Genomic DNA, 20,717 nt, shown 5'->3' with positions numbered 1-20,717 from the left:
GAAATAGGAATGGTATCTCCTTCCTCGGAAGATTTTTCAGGTAAATTTATGAATATAGTATGCAATTATAGCTTCGATGGAATCGTTTGTGAATTGTGAGTTTCACTCTGCAAAAATTGGGAAAGAGGCTCCGGTCAACGTTGGAATTGAGTATGGTATGATTTATCATGTTAGAACTGAGCAGAAGCATAATTCGGTGCGGGAACCGCGATTAATCGGCGAAGCTCTCCGGCGCCGGGGCTTCATAATCAATTCTACCATTACATTAAGCCATCGCTGGGGAAGAGCAGCAGCAGATCGTACAACAATGGAGTTCGGATTACTCCAGTTTTGAACATTGCCCCAAATTCTACTGTGAGTTTATTCGGAATGGGCTCTCTTTTTTCCAGTAAAAAATCGAAGAAGAAGATATAATGATACTAACAATTTATTTTTATTTTATTTTATTAAATATTGTACAGATTGAAAGTTTTCCTTTTGAAATCTCCATATTTCTTGTGATTGAATGCTGCAAACAAAAATTGAAAGTAAATTAAAAAGGAAAGGCGTGCTAATTTCATGCTGGTGAATTATACGAGTTGTTGACATTTTAATATGAGTGTTGACATTTGATATTCTCGGTATTGATATGTGAATTATAAGTGTTATTTTGTAGTTGTTGACATTTTAATATGAGTTGTTGACATTCATATTCTCGGTATTGATATGTGAATTATAAGTGTTATTTTTTTAGTTGTTGACATTTTAATACGAGTTGTTGACATTCGATATTCTCGGTATTGATATGTGAATTATATGTTTGTGTTTATTGATATTGTTCTGCAGTCTATAGAGTAGGCAACAGCAAATTAATCAGGATAAGAGAAAAGATAAGTGTTCATTTACGGCGTCGAAGAAGGAAGCCGCCACCACCGTCGATAAGGTGACGTTCTCCAGCCGAAATTGATTTCAAATATGGAGTTCATGTTTAATTTTGCATCCACATGATTCCTCATTTTTTTATTTTGATTTTGTGTTTGAGCATTTTCAATCGATGGATGAAATTATTGCTTGTGTGGTTATGATCTTAGATACTCCTAACCAGTGAATTAGGAATTTTTCCCCTTTTCAGTTGCTTCTCCGATTTTCTCAACCATCGGAAGTTCTAATAAATAGCAATGTTTTTCAAATTTTAGTTTAGAGCTGAAAATTCCTGCTGTTATTTTGAAGAAATTCCTGCTGAATCACTCGATCATTGTGATGCTGCTGAATAAATCGGCACAGGAGTACGTGTACGAGCAGAAAGACTGTTATTTTAATACGAGTTGTTGACATTTGATATTCTGCCTATTGATATGTGAATTATAAGTGTTATTTGTTAGTTGTTGATATTTTAATATGAGATGTTAATATAATAACGTTTGTTGTTGACATAAATTTTATAGGTCGTTGGCATAAATTTTATGAAAAATGTTGTTGACATAAATTATATGTAAAACATTGTTGTTGACATGAATTATATGTAAAACGTTGTTGTGGACATAAATAATATAGGTCGTTGACATGAAAATATTTGTTATTGACATTAATTATTTGTAAAATGTTGATGTTGACATAATAGTTGACATAAATAACGTTTGTTGTTGACATCGTAGTTGACATGAATAATGTTTGTTGTTGACATCGTAGTTGATATGTGAATTATAAGTGTTATTTTTTAGTTGTTGACATTTTAATACGAGTTGTTGACATTCGATATTCTCGGTATTGATATGTGAATTATAAGTGTTATTTGTTAGTTGTTGACATTTTAATGCGAGTTGTTGACATTCGATATTCTCGCTATTGATATGTGAATTATAAGTGTTATTTTATTAGTTGTTGACATTTTAATACGAGTTGTTGACCTTCGATATTCACGGTATTGATATGTGAATTATAAGTGTTATTTTTTAGTTGTTGACATATGCAAAGAGAATCTACTGTTGTGGTATATGATTGTTGATGATGCAAAGAGATAATAAGTGATTGTTGTGTTCATATGTTGAGCAATAAATGAAGTGTTTGTTTACTGTAAAAATTGAATAGAAATAGTGTGATTGGTGATGGAGAAAGATGTGGAGAGTCATGTTGTGGAAGGTGTGGGAGTTGTGGATGAGATGGAGTTGTGGGTGACGGTGAGAAGGGTTGAGTTTATGTTGTATTTTATGAAAAATGTTATTGACATAAATTATATGTAAAACATTGTTGTTGACATAAATTATAGGTAAAACATTGTTATTGACATAAATAATATACGTCGTTGACATGAAAATATTTGTTGTTGACATAATAGTTGACATAAATAAAGTTGTTATTGACATCGTAGTTGACATAAATAAAGTTTGTTGTTGACATTGTAGTTGACATAAATAATGTTTGTTGTTGACATTCGATATTGTCGCTATTGATATGTGAATTATAAGTGTTATTTGTTAGTTGTTGACATTTTAATAAGAGTTGTTGACATTCGATATTCTCGCTATTGATATGTGAATTATAAGCGTTATTTGTTAGTTGTTGACATTTTAATACGAGTTGTTGACATTCGATATTCTCGATATTGACATGTGAATAGTAAGTGTTATTTGTTAGTTGTTGACATTTTAATACGAGTTGTTGACATTTGATATTCTCGGTATTGATATGTGAATTGTAAGTGTTATTTTTTAGTTGTTGACATTTTAATACGTGTTGTTGACATTCGATATTCTCGGTATTGATATGTGAATTGTAAGTGTTATTTGTTAGTTGTTGACATTTTAATACGAGTTGTTGACATTTGATATTCTCGAGTGTTATTTTATTGAATGTTGAAGATTTGAATGTTGAAGATTTGAAGATTTGAAGATTTGAATGTTGAAGATTTGAAGATTTTAAGATTTGAATGTTGAAGAGATTTGAAGATTCGAAGATTTGAACATTTGAATGTTGAAGATTTGAATATTTGAATGTTGAAGAGATTTGAAGATTCGAAGATTTGAACATTTGAATGTTGAAGATTTGAAGATTTGAAGATATGCAGATTTGAAGATTTGGAGATTTGAATGTTGAATATTTGAAGATTTGAAGATATGAAGATTTGAAGATTTGAAGATATGAAGATTTGAAGATGTGAAAGTTGAAGATATGAAGATTTGAAGATTTGACTGTTGAAGATTTGAAGATTTGAAGATTTGAAGATTTGAATGTTGAAGCTAGAGTTTTAGAGAGGATTTTAGAAAATGATTTCAAACACAATTTAATGAAAAGACAATTATACCCCTTGTTGACATAATATGGTATTTGTTGACATTTTGTTAATCTTGTGGATTAATGGCCCATATTGCATCTCATTTCTCAATTTAGCTAAATAATCTCAACCTAACAAGACCCTATATATATATATATATATATATAGGATTGGGGCACTAATGTGCGTTATTGAGTTCAGGTGCGTAGTAAATCTGTCGGACCCAGGAGTTGTTGTTACCTGACCTGGCAGATGCAAAAGAGATGAAATTGAAGCAAAAGTCAGAAGTCGTCGTTCAGACCTGGGAGAATCAAAAGTTGGCGACAGGAGCAGAATGGAGCGAGAGCAAATTATCTTAAAGAGTCTTACTCAAGGGCAAGGGCGTAAAATCACCGGAGGGATACCCTAGGGATCAGAGCCTCACATATATAAAGAGTTCAACCTTGAAGACAAAAGGGGGATCGGTCAACAGCCACTTCTGCACTTTCTTAGCTCTAGCTTTCGTTCCATGCTTTAGTTCCACACTTCAATTTTCTCATTTCGACTGCTGCGCACTTGGACATGGAGGATTCTGGCCACCGTGGTTCTCATCGTCATTGTTGTTATTTTGCTGTGTAACACCGCCTTGTGGAGGCGAAGAAATAATTTTATTTGCTTTCGTTTAGTACCTTGTTGGTTTTTAAGTTTCGCAACTCTAGTTTCTTGCTTTGATCTGCTGGATTCAGACTTATTTACAGTTATTATGGAAGTTTATGTTTGCTTTTGGTTGGATATCTCTGAGTTTATGTTAATCTCTTGTTTTTAGCTTTCGTTCTTTGTTTGTTGTTGAATGTTTGGAGCTGAGATCTGTGTTTGTTGTTGGAGGTTGGGAAATTGCATATGAAGATGTTTGGATTTGCTGAATCGTGGTGTTTTGGAGTTGAAGTTTCGCATATTTGGTGCTTGATGTTTACGTTATGCATGATTATGTCTATTTACTTTCTGTTTCTGCATCCTTTAGGTCCAGTAGCGTAGATCTGTTAGTTTAGGCTTTAATTTCTCGTTCTAAGTCTTGTTTTAAGTTTAGATTTAAGGTTGCTCTGTTTTCATGGTGTTTAATACCCTGTTTTCTCTGCTATTCTCGTTTGGTTCCCGAAGAAGATGAAGTTGGTGGTAGTTAGAACCAGATCTGCTTTATGTCAGTACTTTTCTGCATGTACTTTACTTTTTCTGCATATCTGCTAGACCTGTCAGTACGATCTACTTTGTCTCTTTTACTTTTCTGCATGCTTTTCCAGACCCTGGTAGTTTAAGGAATTTGTCTTGCTTTTTCACTTTATGCTTGTTTGCCCAAATTAGGAAAGTCTGTCTAGTTAAGTTTACCCCAGCTGTCTTAGAACTTAAAAATATCTCACTTTCTCTGAGTCATGTATGTTCCGTATGCTTTCGTTTCTTAGGTCCAGTAGGTAGAGTAAAGTTCTCCTGATCTATTAGACCCGATAGGTAGATTAAAATTTCGCTCATCTCTCAGACCCAGTAGTTTTAAGTTCTCGACCCACAAAAATTGCGTGGCAGCAGCCAACCCTTTTTTCCAAAACATCTTCAAACGCAGTTCCGTGACACCTGCTTCCTCATGGGATCGATCCTTTACTTCCCTGTGCTAAGTTATAGTATAGTGGGTTGAGGTTTTTGAAGGGACAGAGTGCACCCAACGACCCCTTTCTGGCAAGTTTCATGATCTTCTAGCCCTTGAAGTCTAGTCGAATCCTCTGGACCTGTTAGATCGAGTGACACATATCACAGTACAAATCTGCACTGCACTCTTCGGACCTGACAAAATGGCGCCGTTGCCGGGGACTGCATGGTGTTATTAGTGTGCTTGCGAATGTTTTGGTGTAAATAATTTATTTAACATGTTTTCTTTTGTTTCTTTTTTCAGTTTATGAACAAGAGCTACCGGTTCGGACACTGGAACAACTCACCTGGTTGGAGAAGTGCCCAGACTAATTGGCGGGTCAAGGAAACTATATTCCCAGTTACCACCAGATCGGGGCTTACAACAGGGGATCCAGTTCACCTGAGTTCGGAGAGCGACGAGGAGTCAACTTCGTCAGTTAAGAAGGAACCAAAGTCAACCTCAGAAACAGAGGAGGAAAGCGTAGAGAGCATGGCCAACGCAGGCGACGACGACCCAGAGATTGGCTGGCTCACTGCCCATTTAGATGGCGAGCCTGCCCAGGCCATCGTCTCTACCCAGCGCCAGAGGGCGATCGACATCAAAACTAATGTACTGGGCGTTCTCCCCACTTTCTCGGGTCGGAGGAATGAGTGCCCCTATGAGTTCCTCAATGAATTCAGTAAGCTTTGCAGCATTCAGAAGAGGCCCAACGATGCAACAGAGGAGGATTATCGATTACGCGTGATCCCGTTCGCGCTAAAGGGGGAGGCTAACACGTGGTTGTTAAGGCTGCCACCCGACTCAATCAATACGTGGAAAGACTTCAAGTTGGAGTTCTTGGATTACTTCTTCCCTTCTAACAAAACAAATGCTCTCAAGAAGGAGATCCAAGAATGTAAGCAAGAATATGATGAATCGTTGAGTCAGTATTGGTCCAGGTTCAAGGGGTTGCTCGACGCTTGCCCAAACCACCGGATGATGGAAGCCGAAACCTACTATCTATTCTATGAAGGGGCGAAACCTGAGTCCAAAGATCTGATGAACACCGCTAGTGGAGGAAATTTCACCAAGAGGAAGGTGAGCGAGGCCCGAGAGATACTGGGAAGATTAATTGATGCAAAAAAGGCATACGATTCACCTCGTACCATTCTAAGGAGAGGGAATGCGGATGCAGTCACAGTGCAAAATGAAGAAAGGATGGATGCCCGAGTGGATGCAAGGATGGATGTCAGAATGGAGCAGCTCGAGAAAACTATCCTAGCTGCCCTAGGGAAGAACGAGTCACCGGGTCCAACAGAAAGAGAAAAACAAGCACTGGGTCCAGAGGATGGTTACAATTATTGCGGATCTCAAGGAGGGATGGATTGTCCAGCCCATATAAATGCAGTAGGAAATTGGAACCAAAATAATCAAGGCAACAATTGGAACCAGTGGAAAATCAAAGACGCTCCATGGAGGGACAATCCATGCTTTAGGTGGTCCGAGGGGAATCAAAATCCTCAACTCCAGATTACTAATTCGGAAGGAAACCAAGGGAACCAACCTAACTGGTCCGGAAGGAGTCAAGAGGGGCAAGGCAACTGGAATCAAGGAACACAAGGTAATTGGAGTCAAGGAGGTCAAGGAAATCAATCCAGCTGGAACAATAGGAACCAAAATAACCAAGGAAGCTCATATGTACCCCCACACCAGAGGAACAACAACTATCAGGGGCCAGGGAATCAGTACAACAATAACCAAGGAGGTCAAGGGAATTTTCGCCCGCATCAAGGGGGTGGACCGAATCATGGTCAAGGGCCAAGTGGTAGTCAACCCAACACTCGGGTCCAGAGGAATCTGGATGATATGGTCCATGACCTAGTGAATTCTCAACAGCACATGCAAAACAACTTGGTGGCAAACAATGACGTGGTTCACAAACTCCAGGATGCTCAGCAGGAACACAAGGCCGCGATGGATCTGATGTCAAAGCAACTATCTCAGATCGCAACATCCCTGAGCGATATGCGAGGGAATGAGGGAAGGATTCCAGCCTCAGTAAAGCCACCAGAAAGGGCAAACATCAGCCAGGTTACCCTGAGATCTGGGAAAGCATATGAAGGACCCAAGCTGAAGGAAAACGATGAAATGTCAGTGCCAAGGAGCGAGGATGTTATCCACCTGGTCCAGCAAAAAGAAGAAGTCGAAGCAGAGTATGATCTCCGAGCTGGTGATTTGGGAGGATCGTTGCCTCGGATGGCGGACCCATTTTTCTTAGACCCAGAGCCTGAGGTAGAAATTGAAAAAAAAGAAGAAGGAGAGGCGGAAGAACCCTCTAAGGAAGATCCTACCAACACTATAAAAAGGGTGAAACCTTTTCCCTACAGAGGAGATGCCAAGAAGAAAAAGGACAACCCCGTGGATTTCATGGAGATCTTTGGAAAGCTGGAGATCAACCTCCCGTTCCTGGAGGCTTTGAAGCTTCCCCCGTTTAGCAAATTCATTAAGGAATTCGTTGCAGGCAAGGAAAAATCTGACGGGAAGATCGTGATCGGGGAGAATGTATCTGCAGTAATTCAGAAAAGGATAATGCCTTCAAAGCAAACTGACCCAGGTATGTTTACCTTACCTATCACTATAGGAGGTGTCAGAATCGAGCATGCGATGTGTGATTTAGGTGCATCTATTAATGTGTTACCGCTTTCCATATACAAAAAACTGGTAGGAGCGAGAATGACTGATACGAAAGTGGTAATCCAACTAGCTGATAGATCATGAATTAGCCCTGAAGGAGTGTTAGAACATGTGATAGTAAAAGTTCATAATTTTTTATACCCTGCTGATTTTCATGTGATAAAGATGAGTGACAATGAAACAGCTGAGTCTAGTGGCGTTCTTTTAGGAAGACCATTTATAAGGACCGCTAAGACTATAATCGATGTTTTTGATGGCACCATCTGTCTAGATTACAATGGGGAGAAATTCACTTTCAGCATTGATGAAGCTATGAGGAAACCATTAGACGTGGAAAACCTCCATTTTGTTGATATCATTAACCCCCTGGTCCAGGAGTTTCTTGAGACCGAACTATTGCAGGAACAGGTGGACACCTCGGAAATGACTGAATCCATGAGGAAAGAAGTTGCAGGATGGTGTGAAGCAATTATGGGACAAGGGCTATCTGACGGAGAAATCACAAAGGCAATAATGGATTTCTGTGGTGAGGCAAGATCCCCTGGGTCAAAGGAATCAGTTCAACTGGCCAGTATGGAAAAGTTGTCGGAGTTGGACAAGCTGGTCAAGAAAGGTATGGAGAAAAATCCATTACCCCCTGAAGTACCCCCTCCAAGGAAGGAACTGAAGAATCTTCCTCCGGGTCTGAAGTATGCTTACCTAGGAGAAGGCGAATCTCTGCCTGTCATAATCAACAGCCTTCTGACCTAGGAGCAGGAAGTTAAACTATTAGAAGTGCTGGGGAGGAACCAGAAAGCGATAGGATGGACTCTGTCTGACCTAGTGGGGATCAGCCCCGATCTATGTATGCATCACATCCGTTTGGAAGAAGGAGCCAAAGCATACCGAGATCCACAAAGAAAACTCAACCCCAATATGAGGGAGGAAGTCTTAAAGGAAATATTGAAGCTACTAGCCCTGGGGATCATTTACTCTATTCCCGATAGTGAATGGGTGAGTCCTGTCCACATGGTGCCGAAGAAATCAGGAATACAAGTAGTCAAGAATGACCGCAACGAGCTTGTCCCCACAAGGTTAGTCACAGGATGGAGAATGTGCATAGACTACAGGAAACTCAATGCAGCCACACGCAAGGATCATTTCCCACTACCCTTCATCGACCAAATGCTGGAGAGGTTGGCGGGAAAACAATACTTCTGCTTCCTAGATGGTTACAGTGGGTATTTTCAAATCTATGTCAACCCAGAGGATTAGGAGAAGACCACATTTACCTGCCCCTTTGGAACGTATGCCTACCGGAGAATGCCTTTTGGTCTATGCAACGCACCTGGAACATTTCAGAGATGCATGATGAGCATTTTCTCAGATTTGCTGGAAGATTGCATAGAAATTTTTATGGATGACTTCACCGTCTATGGAGATTCTTTCGAGGCTTGCCTGGGGCACCTAGATGTTGTTTTGGAGAGATGCAGGAAGAAGAACCTGGTGCTAAACTATGAGAAGTGCCACTTCATGGTCAAGGAGGGGATAGTGCTGGGACATGTTGTATCAGAGAGGGGAATCGAGGTAGATCAAGCAAAGGTGGAAGTAATCTCTAAGCTTCCACACCCAACGAATCAAAAGAAAATTCGTGGATTCTTGGGACATGCAGGGTTCTACCGAAGGTTCATAAAAGACTTCGCGAAAATTGCTCAGCCCCTAACACGACTTCTGCAGAATGATGTTGAGTTTAAATTTGATGATAAATGTGAAGAAGCCTTCCAGCTACTCAAGGATCGTTTGGTCACAGCCCCGATAATCCGCTCGCCCAACTGGGATTACCCTTTCGAGGTAATGTGCGATGCGAGTGATTTTGCCATGGGAGCAGTATTAGGCCAGAGAATCGAAGGAAAAAGTTATGTCATATTTTACGCCTCGAAGACTCTCAACCAGGCCCAGAAGAACTATGACACCACCGAGAAGGAGATGCTGGCTGTGGTGTACTCATTTGAAAAATTCCGACCATATCTACTGGGGTCAAGGGCCATAGTGTTCACTGACCATGCAGCCATTAAGTATCTTCTAGCCAAGAAGGAATCAAAGCCAAGGCTAATCCGATGGGTGCTGCTATTGCAAGAGTTCGACTGGGAAGTCAGAGATAAGAGAGGGACCGAGAATAGAGTGGCTGACCATTTAAGCAGAATTACCCAGGGAGAAGATGAGGAAGCCGTCCCTGATGCTTTTCCAGAGGAGCACTTGTACTACTTAGGGGAATCCACTAGACCAATCAGATGGGTAGAAGTATTAGCATTAACTGGGCCCGAGGAGTCAGAGAAACGGAAAGGCAAGCTGAATGACGAGCCTTGGTTCGCTGACCTGGCGAATTATTTGGTCACTGGAGAACTACCTACTACACAAGAAGTCACTAGGGCCCAGAGGATGAAGATTAAAAGTGATTCCAAGTACTACTTTTGGGATGACCCATACCTCTGGAAAATGGGTCCAGATCAAGTAATAAGGAGGTGTATTCCAGAGTGGGAACAAAGAGACGTGCTAAACCATTGCCATGCACTAGCGTGTGGTGGACATTTCGGCCCAAGAAAAACGGCGAGAAAAGTTCTGGATAGCGGTTTCTACTGGCCTTCGCTGAATAGAGATGCTTATGAGTTCTGCCAGAACTGCAGCAGGTGCCAACTGACCGGAGGGATTTCTATGAGAGATGAGATGCCACAGACTCCCATAATAGTTTGCGAGATCTTTGATGTTTGGGGCATGGACTTCATGGGCCCATTCCCATCTTCGTATGGAAATACGTACATATTGGTTGCTGTAGATTATGTGTCCAAGTGGATCGAGGCCAAAGCTACAAGTTCAAGCGACGCGAAGGAAGTCTCAAGATTCCTAAAGGCCAATATATTCAACCGGTATGGCGTGCCCCGAGCGATCATCTCGGACCAAGGGACTCACTTCTGTAATAGGACGATTGAAGCGCTGATGAGAAAGTATGGAGTCCACCATCGGTTATCTACTCCGTATCATCCCCAGTCCAATGGGCAGGCTGAAATCTCGAATCGAGAAATAAAGGGGATCCTAGAGAAGACAGTGAATACCTCGAGAAAGGACTGGAGCAAACGTCTAGACGATGCTCTCTGGGCCTACAGAACCGCTTACAAGACACCAATAGGAATGTCACCCTACAGATTGGTATTTGGAAAAATGTGCCACTTGCCCGTGGAGATAGAGCACAAAGCATACTGGGCAATCAAGGAAATGAACATGAAGGCTCATGCCTGTGAGGAAGAGAGGAAGATGCAACTGCAGGAACTGGAGGAATTGAGGATGGAGTCATATGACTCAGCCATGTGGTATAAGGAGAGGACCAAACTCTGGCACGATAAAAACCTCCGGGTCAAGGAGCTGCAGGTTGGGCAGAAAGTACTCCTTTTTCAATCAAAGCTCAAGCTCATGCCTGGGAAGCTGAAGTCAAAATGGATAGGGCCTTACACAATCGTTGGCATTCGACCGCATGGAGCAGTGGAAATTCAGGGAGTCAATGCTAACTCTGTTCCGTTCCTTGTTAATGGTCATAGAGTGAAAGTGTTTAGGGATAGTGCGGAGTTGTGTGAAGTGGAAGAAATTCCACTCCACACACCTTCCACTATTGCCTAGTAAGCCATGTTTAAATATACTTCGGGAATTACTGGGTCAGGTAGATAGGGTAAAATTTTCGATCAGCTGACTGGACCAGTTAATTCCCAAGAATATCTAAACACTTAGGTGTAAATAACATGAATAAGTTTTCTTTATGAAAATACAACAAAATTATATACTTCTAAAACCCAAAAAGATTTTTGAAAATTCTGATCGTCTGTGGAAATGCACAAGCGTGAAAGGCTCATCTCTTTGACCCAGATGTTCAGCAAATTTCATTATTTTTACTAAGTGTTTCAAGTTACCAGGTCAGAGGGAAGTGAGGAAAATCAGGGGGAAGTTTGAATTTTGAATTTTAAAAAAAGCTGACGAGGCGTACGGTTGCTCGCGTCAGAGACGCGACCGTTCGCCTGCAGCCAATCATGATATTCCTTCTTTTATTTTATTTTTATTTTTATTTTATTTCCGTTTTCCTTTCCTTTTAATCATTTTATTTTCCTTTCATTTTCTTTTTCCCAAAATAACTTCCCTAAAAAAAACTATATAACTTCCCTCACCAAAAATTATTTTCTCATAACTCCTAATTCCCAAACCTTTCTTTCTCTCTGCAGATCCGAGAACCATTAATCACCGCCGTTAGCCACCACCACAAAGACACCGCCGTAAACCACCACAGTAGATAAAGATGCAGGGAAATCCATCGGTGCGCACAGCCCGCGGGAAAAACCCACCAAAGAAAAAGACCACAAAGAAGGTGACGGAGGCGACGAGTTCGGCTCCCATGGCAGAGAAAACACCCACGCCGCCACCAGAGGAAAACCCCACCGCACCGGAACTTCCACCGCAGCCCATACCGACTGTAGTGCAACCACAGCAAAACACGGGGCAAGAAAACCCCGCCGAGGCGAAATCCGAAGAAGTAGAACCGGATCCCGAGGAAGTCATAGAAGAATTCATGAGGAAGTTCGGGAAAGGGCCGAAGGCGAGCAAATTCTTCGCAAAAATGTCGGAGGCATGCCGGAAACAAGAAGAGGTAATTCCTGCCCTAACCCCACTTACAATTCCACCAAGACCACACACATTAATCGAAGCACCCACCGCACAAGCCTTACCCACACACACCGAAAACCCCCAAATTTTACCAGAAACCCTAACCCAAGAGACGAACCCCCCACATACAAGTCCTCAAAAAGAAACTGAGCCCCATGCCGAACCCTCTGTAAATAAAGAAGAAACTGGAGAGGAGGAGGGTGATAGGATGGGTATGGAGGAATTGGAGAGAGAGGAGGGAGGGGGTAGTCTAGGTGAGCAAGAAGAAACACCGGATGTAGAGGCCGCTGGGTCAGGGGACGAAGGGGAAAAAGACGAGGGTGAGGATGGTAGTGAGGGTGACAAAGTAGAGGAAGTGGAGCAAGAAGAAACAGGGGATGTGGAAGAGATGGAGGAACAGGGTGTAGAGGAGACTGTTGATGATGGGAAGGGTAGTGAGGGCAGCGTAGATGAAGAAGGTGAGGCAGTTGTTGGCAAGGAGGCTGAGAAGGAAGGTGAGAGTTTTGATGAAGAAGTTGCTGAGAAGGAGACTGAGGAGGAAGAAAAGGCTAAAGGAAAGGATGTTGAGAAGGAGGAAGAAAGAGACGGCGATGAACAAGATGCCGTGAAAGTGTGTGAAGGGATAGAAACTGACATCGTCGTGATAGACGATATAACTACTGATGAACAAGGGACACCAACCGATGAGAGGCTGACGAGGAGGCACTCCCGTCGTAATAGGAAGCCAGTGGATGAGGCAGAGGTAGGCAGGCCCGAGCGCCTAAGGCTGGAGGACACAGAGGAGGCAGGGGATGATATCCCCCCGGTCCAGGAGACTGTGGCAGCTGAGAAGGAGATCTCTCCAGAGGCTATGGAGACGAGATACGAGGCTGAGAGGAAAAGGAAGGGTACTGCTAAGCCCCAGCAGAAGAAATCTCACCCCGCAAACACCACTGTGGTGATTAGCGAGCCGGAGGCGATCCGTGTGTCGTTTGCCCATCCAACAGACAAAGAGGAGGCTGAGATACCAGCCGTGGAAGAGAGCCCATTTGAGACGATGGAGGTCCTTGTGACCAAGAGGTTGTTGGAAGCCATGGTCCAGTTTGAGGACCCAAAGCTGCAGAAGGCATGTGATGGCCGAGCCACGAATGGAAAATCGGCGAAGTCCGGAAAGAAGTTGTGCCTCATGAACCTACTTCAAAAGCATCGGGTTTGAGTGGCTTCTCAACCACAGCAATGCGGAGGTGCCGGTGGCTCTGGCCAAGGAGTTCTTCACGTCATTCAAGTTCAAACAATCTACGGATCTCGATGCGGACACAATCTCCTTCAGAATATTCAACGAGGAGATGGAAATGAGTATAAGGGAGTGGTCGTTGAGACTGGGGCTACTGACACCCGAGGAGGAGGAAGAAGGAGCGTGGAATGAAAGAGAGATCGGCGCGCCCAAGAATACAGCTGGCTTCGATGCTGAGCAGGCCTGGAGGATGGTTGCCCACAAGAAGGTGGCCAAGTTCAAGACAAGCGCATCGAAGGGGATGAACATCACTGACCCTGTACTCCGATTAGCACAAGTATATATCGGGTACAATCTCTTGGGTCAAGTGGGTGCAACCCTCACTACTCCAGAGCTGTATTTCATGTGGTGCATGCTGAACAATGTGAAGGTCCACCTCGGGTACTGGACTGCCTATGCGTGCCAGAGAGTCAGAACTCACTCCGACCGCCATCTCTACATGTGCAACTTGCTGGGAGCATACCTCCAGAGAAATGTGTCAATGAAGATAGCCAACTCAGTCATCAACCTGCCAATGTGTAGCGATCCAGGATACTTCGATCTCCCGTTCTTCTTCAACAAGGGATTGACGATAATGAAGGACGGCGTCTTGAGATTTTACGAAGTAGGGAAAGCTGACGGAGTGAAGATAAAGACAGAGAAGGTAGATGATGAAGGAGAAGAGAAGGTGGAAGACGAAGGGTGGCGGACGAGAATGGAGGAAACGATGTTGAAGCTGGGAGCAAATACGGTGCAGCAACAAGAGATCTTGCTGAAGCTGCACCAAGAGGCGGTGGCTCAGAGGGAGATGATGGCCACGCAAGCTGACAAGATGGCCCAGGCCGTGGAGACAATGATGAAGATGGTCACTGTGGTTGACCAAAAGATCCTCCGGGCCCAGCAGCAGCGCATGCCTCCCAAGTTGCCCACAGAATCTAGGCAACTGACCCCAGGAGCTACCCCAGAGAAGACAGCCCCCAGCACCCAAGGAATGCCACCAGAGAAGAAGAGAAAGGACAGTGAGACCACAACAAGCGTACCAGTGAAGAAGGATACCCCCAGGCCATGGGAACAGAAGGCCAAAAAGGATGATGAACCCAAGCCTAGCCAGAAGAAAGCAAAGACGATGCCCAAGAAGTCTGGTCCCACGGGGGACCAGAGCCAGAATTGACCCCCCCCCCAACCAAGTAATTTTAAATTTTAGTTTTTCTTTTTACGTCTTTTTATGTTTTAGTTCGTTTTTTTTACAAAGCATGCCGTTTTTTATGTGTCTGTGAATACTTGTGTTATCTTTATGTATATACGTGTTAGCTATCTTCTCACACTTAGCCCGATGCTCGGTGTAAGTGTGAGAAGTTTGTTTTTATATAGCATGCTTTGGTGTTTGTTAATTTGTGTACCTTCTCCCACTTAGCCCGATGCTCGGTCTAAGTGTGAGAAGTTTGTTTTTTTTAATATGTGTTTTGAGAGTCTGTTAGGTGTCGCACTAACTTAGCCCTGTTTTCCACTTCACAAAAAAATGCTTGGGGACAAGCATGGTGAAGTGGGAGGGGGGAAGGAGTTAGTGCAAGTTAGTGTCAATTATATGTGTCTGTTTACTAGGTCTAGGAGTTAGTAGTAGTCAGTTAGTAGGAAATTATGTGTTTATGCATAATTGGTGAATAGAAAGCAAAGCCCCTTAGTGAGAGTGATTGAAGAGAGAATGCATGTCAACTTCGATGCCCTTTTCCTTAATAAATCAAAATCGGTTTGGATGAAGTAAGGACGATAGAATATGCCTCGACTAATCTAGCTGTGAAGCCCTTCATAAAAGTGAGTTATAAGCTTTAAACACTTCATGCTAACACAAAATAAGAGGGCTGCCACTTGATGTTTAGGGAAAGAACTTAGAAGGAGAAAATTTTTGGTGATAGAAACCTCTTGGGCCTAGGGGAAGGGTACTGGAGGTATAAGCTGGACGAAGTCCAGGGTCTAAAAAGGAGAAATAAACTGGAACAAGGTCCAGATATATAAAAAAAAAAAAAAAAATTGGAGTTATAAGCTGGACGAAGTCCAGGAGGGAAGGAGAAAATTATAATAAGAGCTAAGACAGGGGAACTATCTGACCCGAGGCATCAGTGGTATGGCATATAAAGAGCGAACGATCCTAACATCCCTGGTGAGGAATGAGTGATCGAGCGAATCCAACAGTTAGCGAAGTTAGGGGCTATCTTGACGAACTGACAAGCCGATTAGATAGAAGAAGGGAAGGGGAAGATTCGGAGACTGTAGGTTCTTGAATTGAGCTTAATCTTGTGGGGATGGCTGCTAGAAAATAAACCAGTTTATGCAATTATATGTTTATGTGTTGATATGTGTTTTTATCTGTTTACTTTGTTTAAGTCCTTAGCGTCTAGGTCTAGTGGTTTGAGTCTTCTTTTTTTTAGTAGAGTCGGTTAAGGGAAAATCATGCATTGAAACGTGCCTTATTCCTTTTTCTTGTCTTCATTCTTGAGGGCAAGTATGGTTTAAGTGTGAGCAGTTTGATAAGGCTCGTTTCATGCATCGGTTTAGGGTTAAAATTCTGTGCATTTGAGGCACTAATGTGCGTTATTGAGTTCAGGTGCGTAGTAAATCTGTCGGACCCAAGAGTTGTTGTTACCTGACCTGGCAGATGCAAAAGAGATGAAATTGAAGCAAAAGTCAGAAGTCGTCGTTCAGACCTGGGAGAATCAAAAGATGGCGACAGGAGCAGAATGGAGCGAGAGCAAATTATCTTAAAGAGTCTTACTCAAGGGCAAGGGCGTAAAATCACCGGAGGGATACCCTAGGGATCAGAGCCTCACATATATAAAGAGCTCAACCTTGAAGACAAAAGGGGGATCGGTCAACAGCCACTTCTGCACTTTCTTAGCTCTAGCTTTCGTTCCATGCTTTAGTTCCACACTTCAAGTTTCTCATTTCGACTGCTGCGCACTTGGACATGGAGGATTCTGGCCACCGTGGTTCTCATCGTCATCATTGTTATTTTGCTGTGTAACACCGCCTTGTGGAGGCGAAGAAACAATTTTATTTGCTTTCGTTTAGTACCTTGTTGGTTTTTAAGTTTTGCAACTCTAGTTTCTTGCTTTGATCTGCTGGATTCAGACTTATTTACAGTTATTATGGAAGTTTATGTTTGCTTTTGCTTGGATATCTCTGAGTTTATGTTAATCTCTTGTTTTTAGCTTTCGTTCTTTGTTTGTTGTTGAATGTTTGGAGCTGAGATCTGTGTTTGTTGTTGGAGGTTGGGAAATTGCATATGAAGATGTTTGGATTTGCTAAATCGTGGTGTTTTGGAGTTGAAGTTTCGCATATTTGGTGCTTGATGTTTACGTTATGCATGATTATGTCTATTTACTTTCTGTTTCTGCATCCTTTAGGTCCAGTAGCGTAGATCTGTTAGTTTAGGCTTTAATTTCTTGTTCTAAGTCTTGTTTTAAGTTTAGATTTAAGGTTGCTCTGTTTTCATGGTGTTTAATACCCTGTTTTCTCTGCTATTCTCGTTTGGTTCCCGAAGAAGATGAAGTTGGTGGTAGTTAGAACCAGATCTGCTTTATGTCAGTACTTTTCTGCATGTACTTTACTTTTTCTGCATATCTGCTAGACCTGTCAGTACGATCTACTTTGTCTCTTTTACTTTTCTGCATGCTTTTCCAGACCCTGGTAGTTTAAGGAATTTGTCTTGCTTTTTCACTTTATGCTTGTTTGCCCAAATTAGGAAAGTCTGTCTAGTTAAGTTTACCCCAACTGTCTTAGAACTTAAAAATATCTCACTTTCTCTGAGTCATGTATGTTCCGTACGCTTTCGTTTCTTAGGTCCAGTAGGTAGAGTAAAGTTCTCCTGATCTATTAGACCCGATAGGTAGATTAAAATTTCGCTTATCTCTCAGACCCAGTAGTTTTAAGTTCTCGACCCACAAAAATTGCGTGGCAGCAGCCAATCCTTTTTTCCAAAACATCCTCAAACGCAATTCCGTGACACCTGCTTCCTCGTGGGATCGATCCTTTACTTCCCTGTGCTAAGTTATAGTATAGTGGGTTGAGGTTTTTGAAGGGACAGAGTGCACCCAACGACCCCTTTCTGGCAAGTTTCATGATCTTCTAGCCCTTGAAGTCTAGTCGAATCCTCTGGGCCTGTTAGATCGAGTGACACATATCACAGTACAAATCTGCACTGCACTCTTCGGACCTGACACTGTGCCACCAATCTGAGCCGTTAGATTTTGATGGAGATGCAATTTTAATATGCCACTTGCCAGTTTTCGATTTTTTTGAAAAAATGAATTAAAATATGCAAAAGGCTATAACTGGAAAGCTCAGTTCCAGCCGTTTCTCTCTAAACATAAAACACGGTCTTTCCTCCTTCTCTCCTTCTTCTATTTTTTACATTAGTCTATCAAATCTTTAGCAAAAAACAGCAATCGGTATTTTCAGTCTCTGCAAATCTTTTAATCTCCAGCGCTATTTTCATTTTGTTATCTGTAATTCTTCCTTCAATCTATGATTAGTAGTCAATCCATGGAGAATGATGTTCCCGGTGACTTCCATTTCACTGATTTTGTAGACGGTAAGAAGCAATTCTGATTGTGTAATCGTGTAATTGTGTGGTTTCAGTTTGTTGGTTTGCGATATGTGATTCTATTTTATGTAATCGTGTAGTTGTAAATTTTGATATGTTAAATCAATTTAACGAATTTGATATGTAACTACTGAATTTGTATCTTTCTAGTTGAATTCATAAATGAAGTTTTTGAATTTGTGATTAAATCTCACGGAGTTCATATTTGTATATTCCTAGTTGAATTCGTAAATGAGCAGTTCTATTACACCATACAGAATTCGTAAGTCAGATTGCTTGGTTAAATATATTTGGTTGCTTACGTATTGGGCTGAAATTGCATATATTAGTTGTTAAAATATCTCTGGTTGTTGTCTCAAATTAATAATCGACGACCAATTCTATCGCTTTAAATATTGTATGTGCTTGCATGGAAGTGCTTGTTGTGCTTTTATTTAACACTGATTTTGAATCGCATGTTTGCTTGATTTCGTACCTTGTATTGATTTCCTCTTTTATAGAAATTGCTTGTTCTATATCATATGCAGTTATGGTTGCTTGATTTAGTACCTTGTATTGTTTTCCTCTTTTATAGAAATTGATTATTCTATATCATATGCAGTTATGGTTGCTTGATTTAGTACCATGTATTGCTTTCCTCTTTTATAGAAATTGCTTATTCTATATCATATGCAATTCTATATCATATGCAATTATGGTTGCTTGATTTAGTACCTTGTATTGCTTTCCTCTTTTATAGAAATTGCTTATTCTATTTCATATGCAGTTATGGTTGCTTGATTTAGTACCTTGTATTGCTTTCCTCTTTTATAGAAATTGCTTATTCTATATCACATGTAGTTATGATTGCTTGATTTAGTACCTTGTATTGCTTTCCTCTTTTATAGAAATTGCTTATTCTGTACCATATGCAGTTACTTGTGTGCCCGACTGCCCTAACAAAGTAAAATCATTCATTGGCAAGAAATCCAACAGCTTGGACGACAGAATTGCTTTCTACGACGCTTATGCTCGTGAAGCTGGTTTCAACACTCGGAAACGTGGAACCAAATCTTCTATACTTTACTTTTATTGCTGGCCACTGAATCCGCAGTTGCATATCATTGTGATAGATTGATTATTACATTAGTTTTTTGCTTTCTTATTTGACTTCGGATGTAGAATATCAACGTGTTTGGTTAGATGTTTAATATTGCTTGATTCCTAGTTTAAAATTGCTTATCAGTGGCATGTATTCCGGATTCGTCAATAATGTTCAAAATGATTGATCACACATTGCATGTCAATATATACTATATTGCTTTTTACTAATGTTCTTTTACACCCTATCAATACAAATCAACTAGCCATTAATTTGGTTTAATATGGCTTTGCTTCATTTCGCTTTGTGATTAAGGAAATTTGTCCGTGAGAAAACTTTTATTAGAAGAAGTTGTTACATATCATCTTGCTTGGTAACATTTATTTTAATGCTTGGTTATTCTTCCCAGATTGCATATCATATATAACATGTCAATTTATAATTAATTGAATTCAACTAGCCCTTGATGTACTTTCATAATCAACATTGGATTTGTATCGCAACTTGCTTGATTTTATAAGTATTTTTTATTTTTTATGTTTTAGAATTTGCTTGGTTTGAAAATCATTACTTTATTTTGCTTGCCTATATTACAGTGTCCTAACGTATTTTTCTATGCATGTCACATGCAAAAAGTACAACCACAAAGAAATTCTGAAACCACCAGTAACTACACCAAAATAAAACAATATTCCTAACAAAACAAAACAAAACAAAGTTATTGTCATTTTTCTAAAACAATAGCATTCACTATTCAAGGTTTGGGGTACTCTGCCGCCATCTTTTCAACATTCAAAAAATATCATTCACCATTCATAGTTATTTGTCTTTATCAGAATTTTTCCCTGATCAACCCTCATTTTCAGATCGACTTTGAGCTTCTGCAAATTGTCTTTCGCATTCCTCTTCTATCTCAGGCTCTTCGGTTGTCTTCCTCTTTCTCAGCATTGTATAATTGTGTCCTGTGTTGCACGACCAAAATAAATACAAACAAAACTAATACTTATTTTGAGCATTTACAAAACTAATTATTAAGCAAGCAACTCATATGGCAGAAACAAACAATGACTCATCCATTATTACGCACACAAACGTCATTATTCTAATAAGATAATATCTTGTGAACAAGCAAATTTCCAGTCATTAGTAAGCAAAAAAAATCAGTTTCCAACCAAGCCAACAATATAATAGAACCAAGCAATTACTAAGGATCAATCAAGCGTAATTGGTTTCGAGGAACCAAACCCAACGTCATCCCGTATTTTAAAAAAAGGACATATATCCGATAGCAAGCCACACCTAACCAGATTCACAGCATATGAATCCAAGCCATGAAGAATAAGTTTTAAATGTAGCAACCATAATAAATACCAATCCCTTTATCAAGCAATTTCAAAGACGTAACAAGCAAGCACCAAGTCATACAATGCATTCCAGGAAGTCATCAATTATAGATCCTAAATGGAGACACCACAAACAAAGCAAATATTAGGTACAAATAAGCAATTACAAACACATTATTAT

The sequence above is a fragment of the Salvia hispanica genome, chromosome 1 (genome assembly GCF_029641045.1).
Source record: "Salvia hispanica isolate PSC_SH4W2 chromosome 1, Shi_PSC_v1, whole genome shotgun sequence".
NCBI lineage: Eukaryota > Viridiplantae > Streptophyta > Magnoliopsida > Lamiales > Lamiaceae > Salvia > Salvia hispanica.
Note: the sequence above shows the minus strand (reverse complement) of the source record.